The sequence below is a fragment of the Rhinopithecus bieti genome, unplaced genomic scaffold (genome assembly GCF_001698545.2).
Source record: "Rhinopithecus bieti isolate Rb0 unplaced genomic scaffold, ASM169854v2 scaffold_3068, whole genome shotgun sequence".
Lineage (NCBI taxonomy): Eukaryota > Metazoa > Chordata > Mammalia > Primates > Cercopithecidae > Rhinopithecus > Rhinopithecus bieti.
Genome location: NW_016804113.1, coordinates 849364 through 869900, shown reverse-complemented (window position 1 = coordinate 869900; position 20537 = coordinate 849364).

Sequence of the window (20537 nt, the reverse complement as noted above, 5' to 3'; positions counted from 1 at the left end):
AAACCTAGGCAACACCATTCAGGACATAGGCATGGGCAAAGGCTTCATGATGAAAACGCCAAAAGCAATTGCAAAAAAATTGATTAACTAGGACCTAATTAAATTAAAAAGCTTCTGCACAGCAAAATAAACTACCATAAGGTGAACAGGCAACCTACAGAATGGGAGAAAAATTGTGCAATCTACTCATGTGACACAGGGCTAATATCCAGAATCTACACAAGGAACTTAAACAAATTTACAAGAAAATACAACCCTATCAAAGAGTGGGCAAAGGATATGAACAGATACTTCTCAAAAGCAGACATTTATGCAGCCAACAAACATATGGAAAAAAGCTCAACATCACTGATCATTAGACAAATGCAAATAAAAACCGCACGCCAGTCAGAATAGCGATTATTAAAATTCAAGATACAATAGATACTGGCAAGGCTGTTTAGAAATCGGAATGCTTTAACTCTGTTGGTGGGAATGTAAATTAGTTCAACCACTGCAGAAGGCAGTGTGGTGATTCCTGAAAGATCTAGAACTAGAAATACCATTTGACGGAGCAATCCCATTACTGGGTATATATCCTAAGGAATATAAATCATTCTACGGTAAAGACACATGCACACTTATGTTTACTGCAGCACTATTTACAAAAGCAAAGACATGGAACCCACCCAAATGTCTATCAATGATAGACTGGATAAAGAAAAAGCAGTATATATACACCATGGAATAGTAGGTAACCATAAAAAGAAATGAGATCATGTCCTTTTCAGTGACATGGATGAAGCTGGAAGTCATCATCCTTGGCAAACTAACACAGGAAGAAAACCAAACATCACATGTTCTCACTCACAAGTGTGGGCTGAACAATGAGAACACATGGACACAGAGAGGGGAACAACACACATCAAAGCCAGTCAGGGGGTGGGGTTGAGGGGAAGGAGAGCATTAGGACAAATAGCTAATGCATGTGGGGCTTAAAACCTAGATGACAGTTTGATAGGTGCAGCACACCATTGCACATATATACCTATGTAACAAATCTACACATTCTGCACTTGTATCTTGGAACTTAAAGTAAAATAAAAAATTTAAAAAACAAATACGCTGCTTGATCAAAATGATGTCCCAATACACAATGTCCCAAAAGTATGGTGAATTTCCATCTTACTCTATGGAAATTATCAAAATCTAAATTCAGTTCCCCAGCCAAGCAATGATGATAGTGAGACATCACTAAAATAGGACAAAATTAAGCTTTGCTAATTTTACTAATTTTCTTTCTTCTTGAATAATTATTAATTCATTCACTACCATAATACCTATAAAAAGTACTGACTTATTAAGTCCTTTTGTCATCTTTAAACGTTGTTTCTGTCAACATCAGAAGTATTTTTCTAAGTTTGCATGATCTTCATAATTATCATTGTTAGAGGCTACATGATATGCTATGCTGTTGATACATCATAATTTATCAAAGCATTCCATATGTTATCCAGTTGGCTTGTTTACATTTTGCACTGCAATGAATTTATTCTTGCTTGAGTTGAAAGATTTTCTTAAGGTGAACTTCTTCTGGGAGTACAATGTTAGGTCAAAGTATATGAATATTTTACCCTTAGCATTCCAGGAAAAGTAATCATCACCATTTGCTATTTGGGTCCAATTTTTTAATATAAATATTTTAAATATATTTTTAAGTTTCATGAATAATTTACAGAACAGAAAGACAATGAATATATATTATAATTTGTAAGAATTGTTAAACATATTAACCTCTTTTCCAAAATGAAAATGATAACTTTTATCAAAATAGAATGGATCAAGTTTTTGTAGTAAAGTATGACATGATAATGTCCTTCTAGTTGAATGACTAATGAAGTGAGAATGCCATATTTATTTTTGTCCTTAAGATATTATTCATCCACTTATTCTTGATTTTGAGAAAATTCATCTAGGATATGGTAATCTGAAGACTCAAGGTTTGAGATTTTGCTTAGAAATTTCAGCAACATTATCAAAGTCTATAGTGCTGCTGTTTCTTTTCACTCACTTCATAATTGCAGATTTTCTTCCCTTTTAATTGTATTTTTTAGTATTTTATGATAGTTGAACATTAATGATGAATAAAGAAGTAATCCCTGGGAATGATGAAACAGCAATGTGTTTCAAGACACAGGAAAAATGATACTGCTAAAATCCCGTAATATATCTTCAATTTATAATAAGGGCCAATGGACCGATATGATAATTAAAAGAGATAGAGTAAGTTTTACTCTCAGTTTTAAAATGAAATATGTGTTCTCTTTGTGCTTTGGAAGACATCTAAAAATAATAAAAATCATGATACATCAATCTTTACAGAAAGTTAGGATTGCTCTCAAAAGACACTAAAATCTAAAATTGAATCCAATAGACTCATACTATACAGAAGGAAGGCAGTCCTTGCTACATATCCATTTTCCAGGTGAAAACACTTTTTAAAAAAGAGATAGCAATCACTAAAACTATCGGATACCTATTATTAGTATTACTACACTTTATTATGCTATGTGAATATATATATTTACATCTAATTTACATAGTAGGTTCAAAGAAGGAGGAATTATTATTCTTATATTACAGATGTGAAAGCAGATCCAAAGAGACTGTTTCTCTCTGTCAAATTCACACCCCAATTAAATGGTGGAGCAAAAACTTGAACCCAGATCTATTGAATACTCTCCAAAGCTCAAGTTTTTACATGTAAATTAATGTCTTAGTTTGTTCCTACTACTATAATAAAATATCTTAGACTGGGTAATTCATACACAACGGAAATTTATTGCTCACATTTCTGAGGCAAGGAAGTACAAGATCAAGACCCAACAGATTCAGTGTCTTGCGCAGGCCCACTCCTCATAGACTTTTGCCTTCTATGTGTCCTCATGTGGTGAAGGAGCAAAGAAGGTCCCTCACACCTCTTTTATATGGGTGTTAATCCCATTCAGGAGGGCATTGCCCTCATGATCTAATCTCCTCCTAATGGCTCCATCTCTTAATCCTCTTGCATTTGGTAGTAGGTTTCAACATATCAACTTTGAGGGTACACAAATATCAAGACCACAGCAGTGAGTCTTTACGAAATGTCACCATATAAACAAGATTCCATTCAAGCCACTATTTTAAGCTCTATCAACAGAAGAGCTGAGATTGTGGAAACAGAAATTTAAAGGGGAAATATTCTACCTGCCAGTAATCTCTGAAAAGAGGAGACTATATGGAGTCTCCATATATTTGAAAGCACAAAGAAAAAAAATGCCAGTATGTCTCTTGGAAGTCATTTTTTTTTTCTTCAAAACAATGTGTATTTACAATTTCCTGAGGCTTTACATCAGAACAAGGTACTGGTTTTCTTACCCCATGGTTTGCAATTATGGGAAATAATGCTTCCAGTACATAACATGCTGCCTGTTTCCTCTTAGCCAACTTGGTGGCAATGGCCCTCTCCACAGGTTACACATCAAAGGAGCACATATCAACAGTAGTTGGCTGGCTTACCAGACTTCTCTAACTTGAGTCATTTTAGAAAAGAAAAATGATTGCTAATAAGTTTGAATAGCTCAACCACACTGGGTAAAGCAAAATTTTAATCATGTGAAATCAGGAAAGTACTTACAAGTTATGATAATGCCTTAAATTTCTTCAATAATTTGCTTTAAAAGCTTTTATCCCTTCATTCAGCTTTCAAGCTCATGAAAGCCTTAAGCATGTATTTTCATGAACATACAGGAAAGAGAATTCCCTCTCCAAGCTCTCCTATATTACTTTCTGCATTTGAGCTCACTTACTGACTGGAGAAAAGCAGTATTTTTAGAAAGTAGTTCTCAACAGGATTTGAGAATAACAATGAGATACAAAAGCATCATTTCCACATTACCTCTGCCTGCTAACTTCACTCAATCCTCATTTTCAATAATCCAAGCTCTGGTTAAGGATGACTATTTTGATTATTTGAGGTTATAAGAATTGGGAATTGTGAACAATCAAGTTTTTATGGAAATATGTTCAAATACAGTCTTTTAAAAAGAATCAAATAATCCAGAGGATGCACTTTAGAATAAACCTGGCTAAGTAACATGGAAAGAACATAGAAAGCTCTACTGTATGAAATACATACAATGCATATTCCCACTCTAAATCCTTATATTTTGTCGTCCCATTGATTTTGGACTCAAGTCACATGACTTGTGTTGATCACCAGGATCTGAGAAGAAGTGACCGTTTGCCTATTCACAGTAAAGCCTTCTTTAGTAGGCATAAAACTTTTTCTCTTTTGCTTATTCATGGGACGAACATGCCCCAGTGGCCAATGGTCCCAAAATGAAAACACAGGTGAAACAAGCTGAATTTATGCAGGAAAGTAAATGTTTACCATTACAAGTCTCTGAAATGTTGTTGCTAGTGCCTTCTAGTATATAAACCTGGCTAATACACACTGGATTTCAAAAATTATTTCATATACCTGTTTCCCTCATTCTGCCCAGTGCTACATTCATGATTGGAGGTAAAGTAATAGCAAGTAAGCATGCAAGTTCTGAAATAAAATGGACCTTCAGTAAATTAACTTCTGCAAGCTTATTCAATTGTAAAACTGACATAATATTATCTATCTCATATTGTTATTGTTAGTGCTACGTAAGATAACAGACTTAAAATTCTTAGTACAGTGTTTGATACACAGTAAATATTCACTAAACGTTAGCTATGGTATTGTTGTTTTTCCATTACTTATGTCTTAATCCCTGACACAGTATTATGGCACACACTGCTGTTAAAGGCCTAAGTAGGATAAGAGACATGAAAGTGGGAGGAAGAAAGGAACGCTCTTCCAATGGCCAGTCCTCCATAATAGTGTCATGAAAATGAACCTCTATACTTCATTCAAGATTTTTCATAAAACATGCAAAGATGGAATCACAATCAATTCATGTTTTTGAAATGGGATGACAATGACTTTTACATGTGACTAAATCTGATGTTTACACCGAAATTATTTTCAGTCCTTTTGATGGAAATGTTTCTAATTTATATGCTAAACCTTGCTTGTTCAGTGTATGGACTTTTCGGAAACCTATCCATCTTTGATGACTCCATGTCTTAGCTTCTTATTAATTTTTAGTAATTATAATACTTTGCATTTTCAATATAGAGTATCAGTACTGATTCTAGAGCAAACATTATGGTTTCTATTTCTAAATCAAACCATACACAATCTTTTTGATTGTTTAGCTTAAATATCAGAGTAGGATGTATCAATGCTAAGCTTGTGCTACATGACCATTATTCTAGTCAGATAAATTAATCAAAGGAAGCAGCAGTTTTCCTTGGGGTTTGTTTTATTCTCAATAAAATTGTACTTTATTCATCTTTGATGACATAGCATTATTCAAAACATCTTCTCTTAATACAGAATTAGTAACAACTTCAACCTCTTTGTCAGGTTCAACTCAGTCTCTCACTGCATAAACTTCTAATTATGGCAAGTGAGCAAATGTACATCTTATCGTGAATACCACAGCACTCTCTTTGATGGGTAAATAACACCATCTTGTAAAAACTTAACATATTTCTTCTGGAGACAATCCAAATTATGATTTTTATTCATAACTCGTGAATTCAATCAAATTTTACTGAGAACACACAATGTATGGTTTTTGACACTGGAGAGAGAGAAGTAAGCAAGACAGAAAAGGTCTCTACTCTCATAGAACTTGGGGTGAAACAGACAATGTGCAAGTAAATAAATGAGTAAGTGTAGTGTAATGCAGAGACTTAAGATAGAATTATGTGAGGGAGAATGGCTAGATTAGATTGTATGGTCAGGAAGGACGTGTCTATCAGGAGATGAGATTAAAGCTGAGCTCTGAATGACAAGAAGCAGCTAGCCAGTGAGAACAGAGAGCTTGGCAACTCCTGATTTAAATAGCAATATGAGCCTTTGAATCACCTTGACAATTATCATTAAAAGCATTTAACTGATTTCTCATTTATTTTCAGAGACTTTCAGCTGCCAGACTTGGGGATGTTGAATAATCACGATTTTCTCGAAATATAAATGTATTTCAAATATGTATGCTGAGTCCTTTCAACTTGAAAAATTGATAAATATCTTAAGGCCTAGCAATAAAACCAACTATCTGCCTTTAACTTTCAGGAGGATGGAGAAAATGATAAATTTTACATTATGTCTGTTTATTAATAACTACTACCTGTTCTTTATTTAAATATCTGTATTTGGATCTTGGATTAAAATCATCTAAAACTGCATCTGTCTTCAGGCTGGAATATGGTCCCCAGATGACACATGATTATTTTTAAAGACAATTTCTTTATTAGCTGTCTTTAGAATTTGAAATGATTACCTTATGTGTAAACGGCATCTTCTCTAAAGAGTTTAGTCGTCCCCTTAGTGTTTTATTTTTAATTACTTTAAATCCACATAATCCTCAACACATTTTAGTGATGTAAAGGAAAGACAGTCTTATCCCTACTGTGCTAATGAGTAAACTGAGGCACTAGGCAATTAAGTTACTTATTTCTGATTACTCTATCACCTGCAATTCCACAGTCATAAAGTGTCTGGTAAAAAGTAAGCACCTTCCCCAGTTATCCCTCTGATGCCAATATATTTGAGAAACATATAGATGTTCATTTAAATAATAAAATCATCCATATTTTATAAAACCCTTTAATTTTTAATCCAGTGATTCCATGAAATGTGTTAATATTTCACTCACCCATTGAACAAGCATTTGCTACATACCTTCTATTACCTGCACATTGTGCTAGGTACAGAGGATACAAATGTGAATCAAATGTGTTCTCTTCTGGGAGTCAACTCACTGATTTTTTTTTAATGTAATATGTTATACAATGTAAAACATGATCACACTTGTGAATATCTGTTTGCTACAGATTAACCTTTAATCTGAGAACATGATAGCTGTTCAATCAATACTTGGTGACTGATAATATTTTGTTATGTAGATATAATTTAAGTAGCAGAACCATAAATAAGACAAAGCTTTGCTTACAGGTTTTATGTAGAGAAAAGCACTGTTCTGTTATTGTAGTACAGATAACCAAATTTCATATTTCTTAAACATCTTAAAAACTCTCATACCAATACTTTCCATTCCTTCTGCTATGGCATTGGTTCAGAAATTTAGAGCCTCCTACCTGGATTATCACAAAATCTCCTAAATCTCTCCTATTGCATAGATCAAAATCATCTTCCATTTTTAAAGGTTTATCTTCTTATGCCATCTTTGTGAATACCCAATCTTCAGTGATTTCTTTTGCCTACTAATAAAATTCAAACTTCTTATAATCCCGTAGAAGTTCCTCCATGAATTAATCATTGCCTACATCCCATTAATACCCCACAACTCAGCCAAGCTGTTACCGTTTCCATAACAATCATTCTGTTTCATGGCTTCATACCCTTCCCACTTGCTCCCTGTCCTTAGAATGACCTCCTCTTGAACCTGAATGGCAAGCATTTATTCATATCAAGATGACACTAAATAAAGCTTTTCCGAATCCCACTTCCCCGTTCAAGCAGAACTTTATTTCCTACTTAATGCTCCTTATAACAGTTAATATCAACTTAACTTGTAATGCCCAGACTCTAACATACTTTTAGAAACATATATGCATATAGGAGTATCTATTCCTGGTTGAATACAATCTGCCGAGGTTTGCAGTCTTAACTTTTTATTCCAAATAGGTAATTTGGCACTAAATGAAAATACATTGAGTGACTATTTGAAAGACAGTATAGAAGTCTTGTAGGAAACAAAAACATGTGCAAAATAGGATGGCTGCCTTTTCCCCAACTCTCCAGATGTCGGTTCACCCAATAGCCTCTCTGCAGTATTAGCAACACTCAGCTTCCAGAATAATGATGGGTTACCACAGAACTTGTACTTTATGTTTAAGATCCAGCTTCTACTGATAACAACAAAAAATTTGAGCAAATTACTGATATATAAACCCAGTTTTCTTCTCTGTAAAATTGAGATAATAACAACACACATCTCAGAAGGTGCTATAAGGATTAAATGAGAATACAAACACAGGGCCTATAAGAAAGTGTGGCATACAGTAATGCGCAGGAAAGAGAGATATTGACAGTTAGTAGTCTCTCAGGTGCAACTGATTACCCAATGTAAGCCAACGGAAGCCAAAAGAAGAGTGATTCACTGGCTCCCTTAACTAGGAAATGTAAGGCATCTAATAGGCTGCCATAATTTCTTAATTCTCTTTCACTTTCAGACTCGATCTACCAATCTACCTACTCCCCTTTCATCCTTCCCTTATATATAAAATCTATTTTTCATAATATTCCAATGTACATTTTTTCCAATTGTCTTCCACTGTGTATCACCTTCCTCAGTCCAGGAGCTCCCAATTTACACATCATTCAATCTTAGCAAACCACTAAGCAAAACAAGAGGCAAGAAACATTTCCTTCTTTCATCTCACTCAGTATATACAGTCTTTGGGAAGGCCTCTGACTGGTCAGCTCCGAAGAAATTTTTGCAGTTGGGAGAAGAAGTAGCTACAACTTGTTCAACCTAGGTCACATGTTTACTCCTGAGTTCTGGAGGGTGATGTCTGTTACCAGAACAGGAAAGGGGGTATATTGGACAGACATAAACAGTAGTTATTATTTTATTCTTCTTAATAATATCTCCATTTCCCACGTGGTCTTAGTTAAATTAAGCTTGTTTCAATGATTCATTTTAATTGAGTACTCCATAAAGAACTGGTGTACAGCATTAACCATTAGCATGAGATTGCACTTAATACTACTACCACAACCCTGATCAACAACACAATTTCTTCTCACTCTACCTGACCACCTATGTTAGTCAATGAGATTTAGTTTGTCATTCTGATTGTTCTGTAATGTCTTCACTCATAGTTCCTGTTTCAGTGGTAACTAAAAGTTTTTTTTTTTTTAGATGCAGACCCAAAATACCAAGATTTGAGTATAGCTGAGTCTTTGCTAGGATGATCTTAGAAAGCTTAGAATAAAATAGGAAAGCAAGACAATGAATGCAAGCAAGCCAACATGATAGGCATCAAAGAACAGGTTATATCTGCAGACATCAGGGACTCAAGTCCACTAGACACATATGGGAAATGGTCTACCACTCTTCCCAGAGTTGTTGTTTCCAAAGAATAGAAAATCAGGAAATATTTATCCTCCAGCATTCATTTGGCAGTGGTTGAGGGCGGCCCTAGGGTATGTCTATCCCCAAGCATTTCCTCACATCCACCTTCCATGAGCGGTGAAAGAAAGACCTCCAAGCCAAAGTCACAGAAGCTTGCAGGAGGACAGCAACATAAGGAAATTGAGTATCTAGCCGACATGGGCTGAACCACACAAAATCATCTATAAGTGGTATCCACATGTTTTGCTCTGTCCAAGCACTCTTTCATCATGAACATCAGTCCCTGTTTCCAGTCATGTTCAAACTTCCTTAGTAGTCATTGTCCATTGCATGGCTTTTCTTTCAGAGGTCAGTACCTTAGTCTAAACTACAAAAAGCTATTAAATCTTGGATTTTTTTAGTTTTGGCCATGCAGCTGAATTTATGCTATGTGCTCCTACAATAATGAAGGCATCAGGACCAGAAAATCAAACACTGCCTGCTCTCACTTACAAACGGAAGCTAAATGATGAGAACACACGGACACATAGAAGGTAGCAAAATACACTGAGGCCTATCAGATGTTGGAGGGGAAGAGGAAAAATAACAAATGGGTACTAGGCTTAATACCTGGGTGAGGAAATAATCTGTACAAGAACCACCCATTACACAAGTTTACCTACAAAACAACCTGCAGGTGTACCCCCGGAACTTAAATAAAACTTAAAATAAAACCTGAGATATTTTGGAATATATATTTATTAGTTATTTTTTAAACTAATAAACCTATTCATGTTAAAACTGAAAAAATAAATATAATGAGGGCATCTAGCTATTCCTGTTGGCTTCACTGTGCCATTTATACGCCCTTGAACTGTCTATTTTATCTGATACTGTGTCTCCCAGAAATGCATTTCTTCTGTTAGGGAAGTCACTGGCTGCAAGAGAATATGAGTAAACAAATTATTTTATGTTCCTACTTAGATATCTTTTCTATAAAGAAATCTTTCATAACAACTTGAGTCATGTTGAGGTAGCACTCCTAAGTTATGGAAATACTTGCATATTTCTATTCAAAGTATTCATTGCCCTGAATTTTATTTTTTTTAAATTTTTAATAACAACTCTACTCAGATACAATCTGCAAGCCATAAACTTCACAATTTTGTGTACAATTCAGGAGTCTTTGGTTAGTATATTCACAGAATTCTGCATCCATTGCCACAATCTAATTCCAGAATGTTTTCATCATCTCAAAAGAAACTCCATACTCAATAACAATCTCTTTGCATTCCCTTGCCACCCGTTAGACACTCCTTGCACCTCTTATCTACTGTCTTTTCCTATGAATTTGCTATTCCAAACATTTCATATAAATGAGGTCATATAAGAAACGCCGGTTGGGCGCGGTGGCTCAAGCCTGCAATCCCAGCACTTTGGGAGGCCGAGATCGGCAGACCACGAGGTCAGGAGATCGAGACCATCCTGGCTAACCCGGTGAAACCCCGTCTCTACTAAAAAATACAAAAAAAAAAAAAAAAAAAAAATTAGCCAGGCGCGGTGGCGGGCGCCTGTATTCCCAGCTACTCAGGAGGCTGAGGCAGGAGAATGGCATGAACCCAGGAGGCAGAGCTTGCAGTGAGCCGAGATCGGGACACTGCACTCCAGCCTGGGCGACACAGCGAGACTCTGTCTCAAAAAAAAAAAGAAAAGAAATGCCATTTATGTCTGGTTTCTTTTACTTAACATGTTTTCAAGGTTCATCCATATTGTGGCATATATTACTACTTTATTTATTTTTATTACTGAATAATATTCAGTTGTATAAATGGCCCGTATTTTATTTATCTATTCATAGGTGGATGAACATTTTGTTGTTTCTACATTTGAAGTATTATGAATAATACTGTCATGAACAGTCATATACAAATTTTTGTGTAAAACTATATTTTCAAATTTCTTGGAGATATATATATGTGTGTGTGTGTGTATATATATATATACACACACACACACACACACACAAATTGGTGGCTCATAAGTTCATAAGTACTTTTATGATTAACATTTTGAAAAATCACTAACTGTTTTCCAAAATGGCCGAAACGTTTTATATTTCTACCAACAATGTATGAGGGTATCAATTTCTAACATCCTTGTCAACATTGCTATTGTTCATCATTTTCATTACAGTCATCCTAGTGTGTGAATTGCATTTCCTTAATGAACAATATTGTTGGACATCTTTCCATATGCTTATTAACAATCTGTGTATCTTCTTTGAAGATATTCAAATTCTTTGGCCATTTTTTAATTGGATAATGTATCTTTTTCTTGTTGAGTTTTAAAGTTCTTTGTTTTCTACATGTGAGTCCCTCATCAGATACATGATTTTCAAATATTTCTTCCCATTTTTGAAGTTGTCCTTTCACTGGCTTGATGTTGTCCTTTGAAGCACAAATGGTTCAATTCCAATGAAGACCAATTTATCTATATATATTGGGCTTCTATTGTTGCTGTAAAAAATTGCCACAAACCTAATGGCTGAAACTAATACAGAATTATTATATTACAGTTCTAGGCAAACTGGATCTCACTCGATTTTGGCAGGACTACGTGACTTCTGGAGGCTCTAGGAAAGTACCTGTTTCCTTGTCCATTCAGCTCTAGAGGCTGCATGTACTGGCTTTTGGCTCTGCATCATTCCACCCTCTGGTTCCACCTTTACATTTCCTTCTCTGATTACAACTCTCCTGCCTTGTTTTCTCTCTTGTAAGGACTCTTGAGATTATATTGGGCTCATCTAGATAATCAAGAATTATCTCCCCATGTAGAGATCCTTAACTTAATTACATCCACAAAGTCCCTTTTACCATGCAAGATAATTCCAGGATTTGAAGATTCAAATGTGGACATCTTTGTGGGGCAGTTATTTTAACAATCACACTCTACTTTTTTTCTTTTGTCACTTATGCTTTTAATGTCATTTCTAAGAAATCATTGCCTAACCCAAAATCATGAAGGTTTAGGCCTACATTTTCTTCTAAAAGTTGTATAGTTTTAGTGCTTACATTTAGATCTATAATTCACTTGGCATTAATTTCTGTATATGGTGTAAAGGACAAGTCCAATGTCATTCTTTTGCATGTGCGTATCCATTTGTCCCAGTACTATTATTAGTTCAGAGGACTCATTTTCTCATAGAATTATCTTAGCACCCTTATGAAAAATCAACTTAACAAAAATATATGAGTTTATTGCCAGACTCTAATCCATTATGCTATGCTATATATCATATCACATTGTCTTGATTACTGTAGCTTTGTAGTAAGTTTTTATATCAGGTCTTGTGAATTCTCCAAATTTGATAGTCTTTTTCAAGACTGTTTTAGCTATTCTGGGTCCTTCAAATTTTCATTTGAGTTTTTGAATTAGCTTGTTAATTTCTGCAAAAAAAGCAGAGGGGATTTTGATGTAGACTGTATTGCAGCTGTAGATTAATTTGAGAATTATTGTCATCTTAGTAAGAGTAAGTCTTCCAATCCATGAATATGAGACATTTTTCTATTTACTTAGGTATTCTTTAATTTCTTTCAATAATGTTTTGTAGTTTTCAGTGTACAAATCTTGCACTTTTGTGAGATTTACTCTTAAGTTTATTTTTTTTTCATGGTATTATAAATGCAATTGCTTTCTCAATAACGTTTTGGACTGGCCATTTGCCAGTGTATAAAAACATGAGTGACTTTTGTGTATTGATCTTGTACCCTACAAACTTAATGAACTAGTTTATTAGTTCTAACTTTTTGTGTGTGTATGTGTGTCTGTGTGTATTCCTTATGGTTTTCTATAAAGAAAAACATCTTGTCTGTCTACAGAGATAGCACTACTTCTTCCTTTCCAGTCTATATACCATTTCCTTCTTTCTTTTCTTTGCTTAACTGCTCTAGCCAGATCCTACAGTCTAATGTTAACTAGAAGTGGTGGGAGCAGACATCACTTTTTATATTAATTGTAAAAAGCAAAACATAAAAAATGCCAAAAGAAAGATGCAAATAGACATTTTAGGAGATGTAGTTATCACTCATTAGTAGAAATAAAAGACCATGGCCTAGATCTTTAAGGATGAGTTGGAGTTTGACAAAGTAAGATGCATTTTGGGCAGAAGGAAAGGTATAAAAAAATACATTTAGAAAGAAAAGATAGGGCATGACTATGAATATTGGGTACCATTTTACAGATTAGAAAATTGGAGGTCTGTCTTCATTTTATTAATTTTTAAAATGCCAAGAATATAATATAGATTGGTTAAATCAAGATATTTGATAGCACTACAGGATGACTACAGTCAACAATAATTTATCGTACATTTAAAAATAACTAAAAGGCTACAATTGGATTGTCTGTAACAAAAACAAAGGATAAATGCTTGAAATGATGGCTGATGTGATTATTATACATTGTATGCCTGTATTGAAATATCTCATCTACCCCATAAATATATATACCTACTATGTAACCACAAAAATTTTTCTGAATAGAATAAAATAAAGAAAATTTCATAAGCAGTGTTTCAGTACAATTATATTAGCATTGCATTAAACAATATTTTCCAGTATGTTCACTGACCAATCACAGTCAGGAGAAGGATAATTTTCCATTGACTTCACAAAGTAATATTTTCAAAATCTGATGACTAATCAACAAATAATGATGAACTGTTAGAAAAAAAATGTCAATTCAACCCAATTACAGCCTAACCCTGGAACAGGACAGCACATTTCACCTTTAAGTTGGCAATGAATAGAACTTTGACAGGTCCAAAGAAATGACTCTATGGAATCTTATAAAATTTTAGTACCAGCTTTACAAAGGAGAATCTCTCTCTCTGCTTATCCTTATGGCAAAAGAAAACTGCTAATGTCTGATGTGAAAGTTCCCAGGTTTAAATTCTGGGATTGTACATCTGCCATTCATGCTTTCACACTTATTTGTTAAAGTTTGGAAGAAATTCAAACAAGCTGAAAAGCTCAGTGCAATGCAAAGGCAGCAGTTTAGTTAAGATGACATGACATTTATAGCTGAATTCTACCAGAGGTACAAAGAAGAGCTGGTACCATTTCTTCTGAAACCATTCCAAACAATTTAGTGGAGTGACTTCTTCCTAACTCATTTTATGAAAACAGCAACATACTGATACCCAAACCTGGCAGAGATACAACAAAAAAAGAAAACTTCAAGCCAATATCCCTGATAAGCATTGATATGAAAATCCCCGATAAAGTACTGGCAAACTGAATCCAGAAGCACATCAAAAAATTTCTACCACGATCAAGTCGGCTTCCTCTCCAGGATGCAAGGCTGGTTCAAAATATGCAAATAGATAAACATAATTCATCATATAAACAAAACTAAAACAATATCTCAATAGACTCAGAAAAGCCTTCGATAAAATTCAACATCCCTTCATGTTAAAAATTCTCAACAAACTAGGCATTGATGTAATATATGTCAAAATAATAAGAACCATATATGACAAACCCTCAGCCAATATCATATTGAATGGGAAAAAGCTGGAAGCATTCCTTTTGAAAACCGGCACAGACAAAGATGCCCTCTCTCACTCTTATTCAACATAGTATTGGAAATTCTGGCCATGGAAATCAGGCAAGAGAAAGAAATAAAGTGTATTCAAATAGAAAGAGAGAAAGTTGAAGTGCTTCTGTTTGTAGATAACATGATCCTATATCTAGAAAACCCCATAATCCTAGTCCAAAAGCTTCTTAACCTGATAAGCAACTTCAACAAACTCTCAGGATAAAAAATCCATGTGCAAAAATCACAAGTGTTCCTATAAACAAACAACAGACAAGCAGAGAGCCAAATCATGAATCAACTCCCATTCATTATTGCTACCAAGAGAATAAAATACCTAGGAATACAGTAAAAAAGGGAAGTGAAGAACCTCTTCAAGGAGAACTACAAACCACTGCTCAAGGAAATCAAAGAGCACACAAACAAATGGAAAAACATTCCATGCTCATGGATAGGAAGAATCAATATCATGAAAATGGCCATATTTCCCAAAGCAATTTATACATTCAATGCTATTCCCATTAAACTACCATTGCCATTCTTCACAGAATTAGAAGAAAAAAAACTTTAGAATTCATACAGAACCAAAAAAGAGCCTGTATAGCCAAGACAATCCTAAGCAAAAAGAACAAAGCTGGAGGCATCCTGTTGCCTGACTGCAAGCTATATTTCAAGGCTACAGTAACCAAAAAAACATGGTATTGGTATGAAAACAGACACATTAATGGAATGGAATAGAGATCTCAGAAATAAGACTATGCATCTACAACAATCTGATCTTCAACAAACCTGACAAAAACAAGCAATGGGGAAAGGATTCCCTATTTAATAAATGGTGCTGGGAAAACTGGCTAGCCATATGTAGAAAATTGAAACTGAACCCCTCCCTTACACCTTACACAAAAATTAACTCAAGATGGATTAAAACTTAAATGTAAAATCAAAACTATAAAAACCATAGAAAAATAATCTAGGCAATACCATTTGGGACATAGGCATGGACAAAGATTTCATGATGAAAATGTCAAAAGTAATTGCAACAAAAGCAAAAACTGGCAAATGATATCTAATTAAACTAAAGAACTTCCGCACAGCAAAAGAAACTGGCACTGGAACGAACAGATAATCTATAGAATGGGAGAACATTCTTGCAATCTATCCGTCTGACAAAGGGCTCATATCCTGAATGTAAAAGGAACTCAAACAAATTTTACAAGAAAAAAAAACATTAAAAGTGGGCAAAGGACATGAACAGACATTTCTCAAAAGAAGACATTTACACAGCCAACAAACATACAAATAAAAGCTCAACGTTACTATCATCAGAGAAATGCAAATCAGAATCTCAATGAGACACCATTTCACAACAGTTTGAATGGCAGTTACTAAAAAGTCAAGAAACAACAGATACTGGCGAGGCTATGGAAAAACAGGAATGCTTTTACACGGTTGGTGGGAATATAAATTAGTTCAAACATTGTAGAAAACAGTGTGGCAATTCCTCAAAGACCTAGAACCAGAAATACCATTTGACCCATCAATCCCATTACTGGGTATATACCCAAAGGAATATATCATTCTATTACAAAGATACACACATGCGTTTGTTCACTGCCACACTATTCACATTAAGAAAGACATGGAATGAACCTAAATGTCCATCAATGACAGACTGGAAAAATAAAATGTGGTACATAGATACCATGGAATACTATGCAGCCATAAAAGGAACGAGGTCATGTCCTTTGCAGGGACATGGATGGAGCTGGAAGCCATTATTCTCAGTCAACTAACACAGGAAAAGAAAATCAAACACCGCATATTCTCACTTGTAAGTGCGAACTGAACAATGAGAACATATGACACAGGGAGGGGAACAACACACACTAGGGCTTGTTGGGGCATGGGGGAGGGAGAGCATCAGGATAAATAGCTAATGGATGCAGGCCTTAATACCTAAGTGATGGGATGATCTGTGCAGCAAACCACCATGGCACACATTTATCTATGTAACAAACCTGCACGTCCTGCACATGTATCCCGTAATTCAAAATAAAATAAAATAAAATACTTGTAAAAACAAGACTTTGCCTATTTGTAAGCTTAGTTGCTGCAAATATTTCTTGCAGAGAGATTTTTGTCAGTGACTTTCACATTTTAAATATTTAAAATATAACTGAATGACCAGCAAAACTGTAGAAGTGCTAGGACTTTTCAGGATAAAACTTACAAATTTTTCAAAATAAATCAATCAGTGCACTTTTCTCCCTCAGAAAAGAATTTAGATTCAGCATGGAGTGAAGCAATAGTCCTCGTATAAAATATAATTAATTCCTAAATTAAGGTTTGCTCCCTTCAAAGAATTTATGATTTTGTGTAGGACAAACATTAGAGTAGGTGGTCATACTATTAAAGACCCAGTTAGAACATGGTGAGGAGATGGAGATGAGTATTTTCCTCTATTTTAACATATTTTCTCCTATACATTTATCATAGCTACTGCTGGTGATAACTAATCCTATTCTGATTTTCATCATGAAGTGTTAGCATAATGTCTTGAGAGCATGTGCATAAATTCAACAGTCCCATGAAAGCAAAGCTTCATGTACAGATTTCTCTGAAGGATCCACAGAGTTGTTTTCATTGGAAAGATATAATAAATGAATAGACACATTAAGTTTCAGTTTGAGCAAAAGAGAACTCTTTCATTTTATGAAACACTCTAGGTCTAGTGCTCCTCAAAACTTAGAAGAGGAAATACCAACCCCTAGGTGTTGCTGGTATTCTCAGAAGTCAGACATAATCATGCTAGTTACTTAAAGACTCTTTAACCATGATTCTTAACCACATAGGTACTGTAGATCCAGAGCCATTCCCACTAGGCCTAGTTCCCACTGTGAGCTTCCATGCACCCTTTCGTTTTTAAACCAATACGTACTGAGTGCCGACTGTGTAACCAGAACTGTGCTAGATGCTGGTGATCAAATGGAGCCAAAAAGCATCTTTGTTCTCAAGTTGCTTGCAGCACAAAGGGTAAGAAAGATTGTATGCTGTAGATCACAAATTTTCTATCATCTCCATAATTTCCTCCATCTCCCTCAAACCTTCTGGCCTTTATTAGTACTTATTCTCCTCACCGGAGAATACTTCCCCACTCCTCGTAATTGAAACCTTCCCCACTTTCAAGGAATAACTAAACATTTTTTTTTTTTTTTCACAAATCCCAGACTGATATACACCTGCTTATCTAGAACAAAGCCTGTAACAAGTTCCTCTCTCATCTCTGAAAGTGACTAACAAAATGTTTGCATGCTATAAAGTCCTCATTTGGACATGGCAAGTGACTAATAATTGGGGAGAGATTTTCAAGCCATTGCGGATCTATAGCATTAGAGAGAAAAAAAAGAAAAACTAATATACTTTAAGAAACTAGTAATCCCAGCACTTTGGGAGGCCAAGGCAGGTGAATCACCTGAGGTCAGGAGTTTGAGAACAGCCTGGCCAACTTGGTGAAACCCCTTCTCTACTAAAAATATAAAAATAGTTGGGCGTGGTGGTGGGCGCCTGTAATCCCAGCTACTTGGGAGGCTGAGGCAGGAGAATCGCTTGAACCTGGGAAGTGGAGGGTGCAGTGAGCCAAGATCACGCCATGGCCCTCCAGCCTAGGCGACGAGTGGAACTCCTTAAAAAAAAAAAAAAAAAAAAGGCAATCCATAAAAACTCATCATACTATGTTTTTAGTTGAATCCAAGTGAAGGATTCACTCAAGAACACGACAGCATAATGAAGTGAGAGGCATGAATTATATTCTTTGATGTAGCCACCCTCAGCCACGCATCTTAAATGTTTATTACCTGGAATGAGTCACTGGGACAGTGCTCACTCTAGGCAAAAGCATATAGGCATATAGTGACATAGAGTGATCTCTGCCCCATAACTCAGTGTTCTTATATGATTAGGTAGTTTTCAAAGCCCCAAGTAAAGAAACAGACATCTGCATAAGGTATAATGCTTTTTCTATGGGAACAAATCTGACTTTAAAAAGATCCCCATAGGGAATGAAACAAGCCAAATATGAAAGGTTATATTCTATTTAATTACATTTTCATAAAATTATAGAACACATGAAACTAATCTATAATTCTGGAAAGTAGATAAGTTGCTTCCTGAGGCCAGGGTGGGGAACCTGGCAGAAAGGAAAGCTAGATAGTTTGGGGGCATAATGGAAGTATTCTATATTTTCATTGTGAGGGTAATTACACAGGTGTACATGTTTATCAAAGCTTATGGGCCTACAAACTTAAAAATAAGTGCATTTTATTGCATGCTAATTATATCTAAATGAAATTTATTTAAAAGTTAAATAAAAAGGAAGGCAAAACACATACAGTTTTGTTCTAGTAATTCTAGAGGCAAGAAGTAGGACTTTCATGAGAATTAACTAACTTTAAGCATTTGACTCACCCTAAGAACTGAAACCTGAAAACAGATAAGGATTTAGCTCTTCATCATCTTCAGACAGCATTTCTGACTCATTCTGGAAGTCCATTTTAGCGGCTTATTTCCATATTTATGTTTTTCTTTGATGTTTCATATATTCAGGGACCACAGTAATATTATTATGCAGATGACGTTTGCTTTTGACCATTATCCAGCTTCACTTTCAGCATCACCTTCCCCACTCTGTCTCCTCCCAGGAAGCCCATTTTGTCCTTGGCTGTCCCGAAGGGTTCCTTGTGACATAAATAAACAGCAAGTGCCTAGAAACTGCACTTTTCTGTTTTCCTCCTATCCTCACACCCCTACCAAAAATTACTACCAATATCATTAACAGCTAATACTACCTAAACATATAACATCTCCCAGGCATTCTGCTAAGTGGAGTAGTTTATTTAATTTTTAAAATATCCCTCTGAGGTTAGTATTTTGTTATTCCCTTTTTGCAGATGAAGAAACTAGTCCTGTGGAGGTTAGGAAGCTTTCGTAACGCCTAAAAATTAATAAGTCATGGAGTCTTGATTCAAGTCCAAATCAAGAGCCTGTATCCATAACTAGTAAGTCCTGGTAGATAAGCCCATTCCGTAAGAGCCCTGGTCTGCCTTAATCAGCAGCTAAATAAAATAAAGGGTTCATACTAAGATGTTAGTGACTCACTGTGTTACTACACCAAGAGCATACATTCAAAATCCCATCAAAACCTTCTTACTATAGATATCTGACTGAGAGTTTCTGTGATACAGGGGTATGTTCAAGCAGTTATGAGACACTTTCATTACAAAACTGTGGTCATGAAAATTTCCCCTGAAAGGTTAAATTTTCTGGGTAATCAGTTTAAAAAATCTAAGAGAATCATTAAAATAAATTCAAGATTATTTATCACAGATTTATCACGATTGTCTGTTTGGGTAATCAATAAATGATATCTATGAAGTAATCTACCCATCTTTTAAACAAAATGAATATTTTAATTAAAGAAATTATACTTTTCTTCAATAAAACCGAAGTCAATTGGGAAAAATATTATAGGTAACATTTTCCAGTATTCTTTTTTTCTTTCCAGCAAATTCACCAAAATTCTTTTTCAATAATGAACATAAGTTAACAATGTTGGTAAAATATTCCAACTATAATATGACTAGCCCTTGCTGTGTCATGGAATACATTAAGTCTTTTAACTTTGTATTTTTATATCTCAAAATTGGAAAACGTAAAATTTTATAGTATCTCCCTTTCTTTTATATT